Here is a 6770-nt window from a genome sequence, read left to right as displayed (position 1 = left end):
TTTTTTTTTTTTTTTTTTTTTTTTTACTTGATAGCACATGTTTATTGGATTTGTTTTTCTCCCCTTAACCTCACTCTTAATGGGTTTGGATTTTTAACATTCTCCCCTCCTCCACTTATTAATTTTTTTTATTGGAGTATAATTGCTTTACAATGTTGTGTTAGTTTCTGCCACACAGTGAAGTGAATCAGTCATACGCATACACATACCCTCCCTCTTGGACCTCCCCGCCTGCACCCACATCCCACCCAACGAGGCCATCAGAGTACCAAGCTGAGCTCCCTATGCTGCTACATTTTGATTTTCATCTGCAGACACAGAGTTAAAATGTAATATGTCCTTAAAGCTGATTGCTAGTTCAAACTTGTCATTAAGCATACTGCTTCCTAACGTTTGATTATATGTTTGGAAAACTGCTAGGAAGTTTAACTATCTGATTGATAGACAGTATTTGGGTGTGAAACGTAACTCTTTGATGCATGCTGTTCTTCCAGAATTTGGAGGTAATGTGCAAGATTCTTAAATTAGTTTTGCTTTTGTGAAGTAAGCAAATAACCTGATGTTAAACCTCAGTTAGGCTATTTAATTAAATTCCATACCTATCTATTGAAGATATATCACAGCAAGGCAGAGTGGTAGGGCGTGGTCCTTCCTTCAAGGAGCTGATATCTCTTAGCAGAGACACCTATAAACTAGTACTGAGGGAAATGAGTGAGTGCTCACAGAATGCGAAACAGTCTGGGGTGATATGGTCAAAAGAGTAAGAACAGTAGCTGCCATCAGAGATCAGAAATCCATAGTTTTATGACTCAATATCAAGTTATCTGAATACGGCTGTGAGAGCCAATCTAATGTCAAGGTCAGCATCAGCCCTCCATCTCCCTGGGTGATGCGGACAGCAGAAATCCTCCACTTAGTTAAGCTGGCTGTGGCCAGGATATCGGCAGCTCCTCCCACTGACAGGGAGTCTGGCTGCCCATCCCTTCAATCTGGGTTGGCCTCGTGGTCTCCTCTAATGCACAGAATGTAGCATACGTGACCCTGTGTGATTCCCCAGCTATGCCTTAACAAGTCTGACAGCTTCCACCTCCACTGTCTTGGTTGCTGCCCACAGACTGACAATGGAGCCCCTGGAGGACAAGAAGTCCTGAAGATTCTCCAGAAGGAGAACCATGGCCTTCAGTGGACGGCATCACCAAGTGCCAGACACGTAAGTGAGGTCACCTTTGACCTTCAGCTTAGCTGACTTTCCAGTTCAGGTGTTGGCAAACCACAGCCTGCAGACCAAATCTGGCCCTCGGCCTGTTTCTTTGCAGGGCCCTTGAGCTAAGATAGCTTTTGCTTTTTAAAGGTTTGTAAAAATAATAATAATAATCATCAATAAATAACAAACAAGAATATGCAACAGACACAAAACCTAAAATATGCACGATCTACCACCCCTTACAGAAACTTTTGCCAGCCCCTGTTATAGCTGAATATAACTGTGTGAGTAAACCCAGACAAAACCACAGAGGAGCCAGCCAACCAACCCTCAGAATTGTGAGAAATATTAAATGGATATTTTTAGTATATGAGATGCAATAGATAACTGAATCACAAGCTGAATAAACGCTACACAAGGAACAAGGAAACTGCCTTGAAGGAAATAAGCTCTTGAAGGTTTTGGACCTTTTCTTCCCAATCATTTCACTTGAGAGGATTTCATCCCCCTAGTCTGCTGTCCATGGCTCTGTTTTGCATCCTAGGGAGGTTTTGCCATCTATGAGCACATATATCCACTCATTATTCATAGGACATTCAAAACATTTTAAAAAACAGGTATCGGAATATGACTTTTCAAAAATAAAAATACAGAATTTGTAAGATATAATATCAGTGTCCTAAAGCATCCTTCCAAATACAGAGGTCTATTTTTTTCCATATATTACTCTATTTGCAATGGAGCCTTCCTAGTTTTGTTACCAATGGATTTCCTTTACTTAGTGAGGTGAACTGTCAGCCAAGGTGAGGTGAAGAATGGTTGTGATAAAGGCATCAGCAGGTAGCAATCACTTTTCCCTTTGCAAAGGGCACAGCTACCTGCCAGGGCTGGAGCCAGAAAAAGAATCACAACCAGGGATTCAGATCTGAATATTTACACAGTGTCAAAGAAGTCCAGTGTCTAGACTTACACTGCTACTATCCACAAATAATTTTGTTGTACACCCATTTTAACTCCTATTTCTACCTCTATTATTTTCAGAGAACCTCCAAAATACCATAAATAATTTTATTTTATTTATTTATTTTTTTAAAAATACATTTATTTATTTATTTATTTTTGGCTGTGTTGGGTCTTCGTTTCTGTGCGAGGGCTTTCTCTAGTTGTGGCAAGTGGGGGCCACTCTTCATCGCGGTGCGCGGGACTCTCACTGTCGCGGCCTCTCTTGTTGCAGAGCACAGGCTCCAGACGCGCAGGCTCAGTAGTTGTGGCTCACGGGCCCAGTTGCTCCGCGGCATGTGGGATCTTCCCAGACCAGGGCTCGAACCCGTGTCCCCTGCATTGGCAGGCAGATTCTCAACCACTGCGCCACCAGGGAAGCCCCCCATAAATAATTTTAAAATGTACATTTCATGCCCCTATTCTTTCTCCTTCCCATAGGGGGGAAAAAAAAACAATGCTTTTGTAAGGGAGAAGCAGTTGAACCAAGAAATCTGTAAACAAAAAGAAATGGGGGGTACTTCCCTGGTGGCACAGTGGTTAAGAATCTGCCTGCCAATGCAGGGGACACGGGTTCAATCCCTGGTCCAGGAAAATCCCACATGCTGCGGAGCAACTAAGCCCGTACACCACAACTACTGAGCCTGTGCTCTAGAGCCCGTGAGCCACAACTACTGAGCCCCCGCACCTAGAGCCCGTGTTCCACAACAAGAGAAGCCACCACAATGAGAAGCCCACACACTGCAACGAAGAGTGGCCCCCGCTTGACGCAACTAGAGAAAGCCCGTGCGTGGCAATAAAGACCCAATGCAGCCAAACTTAAATAATAAATAAATTAATTAAAAAAAAAGAAATGGGGGCCCATATTTATAGTCTTCCTGTAAATGTGTAGATCACAATTGGGGATGGGTGCTTATGATGAGGCTTGAAGTAAAATAGATGATCCAGACCCACCTGATTTTGAGCAAAGCACCACTATGATCAATACTACACATTTAAGTTTGCATTTGGCCTAGAGCAGTGTGGTAGCTCCTTTCCAAATATGTTCCCTCCCCACTCCGCAGTGAGCCTCATCTCCTGGTGCTCATGCTTTGTCTGATCCCCTCCCCTTGAATCCCGAACAGTCATATGCTTCCTATTGACCAATAAAATGTCACAAAAATGATGCAACATAACTTTCAAGTCTAGCTTCTGCCTTGCAGCTTCTGCCTTGGACTTTTAGAAAGCTGACTCTGATGAAATTCAGATCAACTGGCAGAGGCATGAGCAGACACTAATTTGCTGATGCAAACAAAAACCACTGATATGATCCACTGATGGACTCACTAAAAATTATAAAAGTGGAGATACAGGCTCTCTGTTTAGAACCCTACATTTGTCTGTGGAATAGAAGATGCCCTTTGAGACTCCTCTTGTGGGAGCTGAAGTGATCATTGTTATACAGAGCAAACTTGACACAGATTTCACCCAGTGGGGCTTATAAGCTTAAATGGATGAGTTCATACCCCCAGATGTTTGATATGAGCCAGAGACCAGGTGATCACAGACAGAGTTTATACACAGTATTGCATATTCTTGATTTGTTTCTGTTGTTAGAATGGAACTGGGGGTTTAGTTCAGGTATGCCCAGTTACATATAGGAAACTCCTCCTGGATTTTATCAAGCCTTCTTAAAACATACATCACAAGACCTTGTAGAAAGTATCACTGCTTTTACCAGAATTATCCACAGGAACCCTACGGTGGCCCAAACTCCAGAGTCCAGAGTTTTACTGTTCTTTGAATGAAGCTAAGTACCTAATTCAATGAAGCGCCTAACACTAGGTACCAGAATGATCCAGATGATTACTCTATCCACCTAGGTGAATGGATTTGTAACCCATGTCCTCCTTGCAGGGATCTAAGACTTTCTTCTCCAAACAGATCCAAAGTCTCCACCCCACAGATTACCTATTAACCACAAAAGAGAAAATGGAGTTTAATAGAGAAACCTGGAGAACACTTCAGATTTCAGTGACCACTGATACTGGGACAATCTAATATTATGCATATAAAAATAACAGGGGTTTAATATTTATTATAATCTTGCTGATGGAAAACAGTAAGAGAACCTCATAAAGTGTGCCATCTTAGAAGGATTCTTGCCATCTAATCAAACCTCTCAACCTTCCTTCGAGCTTACAGGAAATATGGGATCTAGAGAAAAAATTAAATGACATCAAGAGGAAAACAAGGTCAGACAAATTGCGAAAGTAGAACCCTCTGCCAAATAACTGGCCTAGACTCTTTAAAAAGTTAAAACCACAAAAACAAAACAGGTGGAGGATTGCTCCGCATTAAAAGAGACAACCATAACAACAAATACAATGCATGAATCTTCACAGGACTCTCTTTTTTTTTTTCTTTTGACTAGCAGCAGTCTTTAATGTAAATGTTAGGCAGAGATCCACACAAATTTGAAAAAATGTCTTTAACTTGAAAGAGCTTAAAACAATAAAAAAAAAAGATTAAATAGACAATTCAGGAAACAGAGGAAACTTAAAAGAGAAAGTCCTGAGATTTGTCTTATTATCCATTCGGTAAGAGAAGATATTGCATCCCTTAAATAAGAACTGGACGCCATGGGACTACCTTTCTACAAAACCAATATATGACTTTTTTTGATAACTGGAGAAATTTGCATATGGGCTGGATATTAGGTGATGTCAAATTATTAAGTTTCTTAGATGTAATTTAGTTTCTTATGTGGTTGCATAGGAGAATGTCTTTGTCTTAGGCGAGAGAGAAAGAAAGCAGTTACCGCAAAATGTTGAGTTACTCATTCTCGGAGGAATGTGCATGGTTGTTCACTGAACTATTCTTTCAACTTTTCACACCGTGATGCCTCAGCCGACCTGTTCACTGTGCCACCCACAGACAAGCGGCCAGAATGGGGAACTGTTTTCAGATGGCACTGTTTCAGGGGTGCCGAGAGAGGAGAGTAAATACTATTTCTGAATTAATTCAACAACCTCCACCCAGAGGCCGGGGCAACCAGAGCCCATACAGCACACTCAGCTCCCGCGCCTCAAAGCTTCTCCGTTCCTCCCAAGAAGCAACAGTTAGTGACAACTCAGGGTGGGACAGACCTTCTTTGAATTCTCCAGACCAAAGAGGGTTTCGAGAGGCATTTCTCGAGAGCATGCGACTCCCGGGACTCCTGTTCGCAACCCCGACGTATCCCCAGCCTTCTTTTTCTATTGATTCTAGAAGGAGAACGCGCATTTCGTCTGCAAGAGCAAAGAACTTCCCAAGATGTCTTCTTCCCTTCATAGCTCTGTGCGAATTTTAATAAGTAAATACCTCCCGGACTGCCGCGAGCCTGGGCACTTACGCAACTTGAAATCAGGGCAAGCCGGGGCAAAGAGAAGCGAGTCTTCAACAGAAATCCTTCCCGAGGTCAGCCCATCGACTAACCGCTGCCAAGCTCAAATGTAAAATGACTACCTAGCACCCCGCTGCATGGAATGCAAGGTGAAGCCGAGAATCCCGAGGTCGCGCCCGGATCAGCGCGGAGGCCTGGGTGCCGCGCGACGCCGCCCTCCTGCGGGGTCCGGGCCCGCGCGTGCGTGCGTGCGAGCGAGAGGACAAGGGGCTTAGGGCCCGGCGCGTGGTCTGCGCGCGCCCGGCCGCGCGTGCGGCTGCGGTAAGGCTGCGTGTGCGCGCGGGGCGGGAGCTTAGGCCATCCGCCCACGTCGCAGCACGGTGCGCGCCGCGCGGGGGGGTGAGTGTGGTCCGGGGTGGGTGCTGGGGCGGCGCGGAGGCCTCGGAGGCCCTCGGGCTGGGTGGCGGGCGTGGCGCTGGGACCTGCTCCGCCGGTGACGCGCCCTCCTCCGGTACATCGAGGCCCGGGCGGCTGGGCCGGAAGGCTAGCCGGGCGGCGCCCCCCACTCCTCCGGCCCTCTCCCGGAGCGCGGCCGGGGTTGAGCCGTGAGCGGCTGCGCCGAGGCTTGGGCTTCCGCGACTGTTCGTTCCCCCACCGGGTGAGCGCGGGAGATGGGGCCGCGGGCGACACCTAGAAGCGCCGGTGTGCGTGGTAGGGCCAGGCCGAGGCTGCGAGGAGCACGCTGTCCGCCCTGCTCTGCCCCAGCGCGCAGACTACTCCCTTCCCGTCTCTTCGGGGAGCAGCACGAAGCAAGTTGGGCTGGTCGGCGGGGGAGCGGACGGGGACGGTGATTCGGTGTCGGATTCCCCAAGCAGGCCTGGGGTAAAGCCTTGACGAGGAGTTAGGGAAGGGCCCAGCAGCCGAACTGTGGGAGGCTTGTTCCTCCTGGGGAGGGGTTGGGAGGAATATGGACCTAAGGAGGAGAATGGGCGAATTGGCCAGAGAGAGGAGGAAACCCGAAGAGGCTAGGGCTACGTGATTTTTAAAAGGGGTCTTAGCAAGCATACAAGGCATTTTAAAGGAAATCTTTTAAGGTGCAATGGAGCCTCACTTTTCAAGCAATAGGGAATGATGCCAGCAGCAAGCACGAGTGGCATTCCGTGTTTCTTCTCTCTCTTCCACTGTTGTAGGAAGGAGAATGTG

At 46.4% G+C, this 6770-nt stretch overlaps 1 pseudogene; it reads right to left on the bottom strand.

Annotated features, from left to right (window-relative positions):
* The window catches only part of LOC103083671 (uncharacterized), a 21423-nt pseudogene extending 15956 nt beyond the window's left edge, over window positions 1-5467 (bottom strand).
* Between the last annotated feature and the right edge of the window lie 1303 nt (window positions 5468-6770).

The sequence above is a fragment of the Lipotes vexillifer genome, unplaced genomic scaffold (genome assembly GCF_000442215.2).
Source record: "Lipotes vexillifer unplaced genomic scaffold, Lipotes_vexillifer_v1.1 scaffold641, whole genome shotgun sequence".
Classification (NCBI taxonomy): Eukaryota; Metazoa; Chordata; class Mammalia; order Artiodactyla; family Lipotidae; genus Lipotes; species Lipotes vexillifer.
This window is presented reverse-complemented; position numbering and strand designations above follow the sequence as displayed.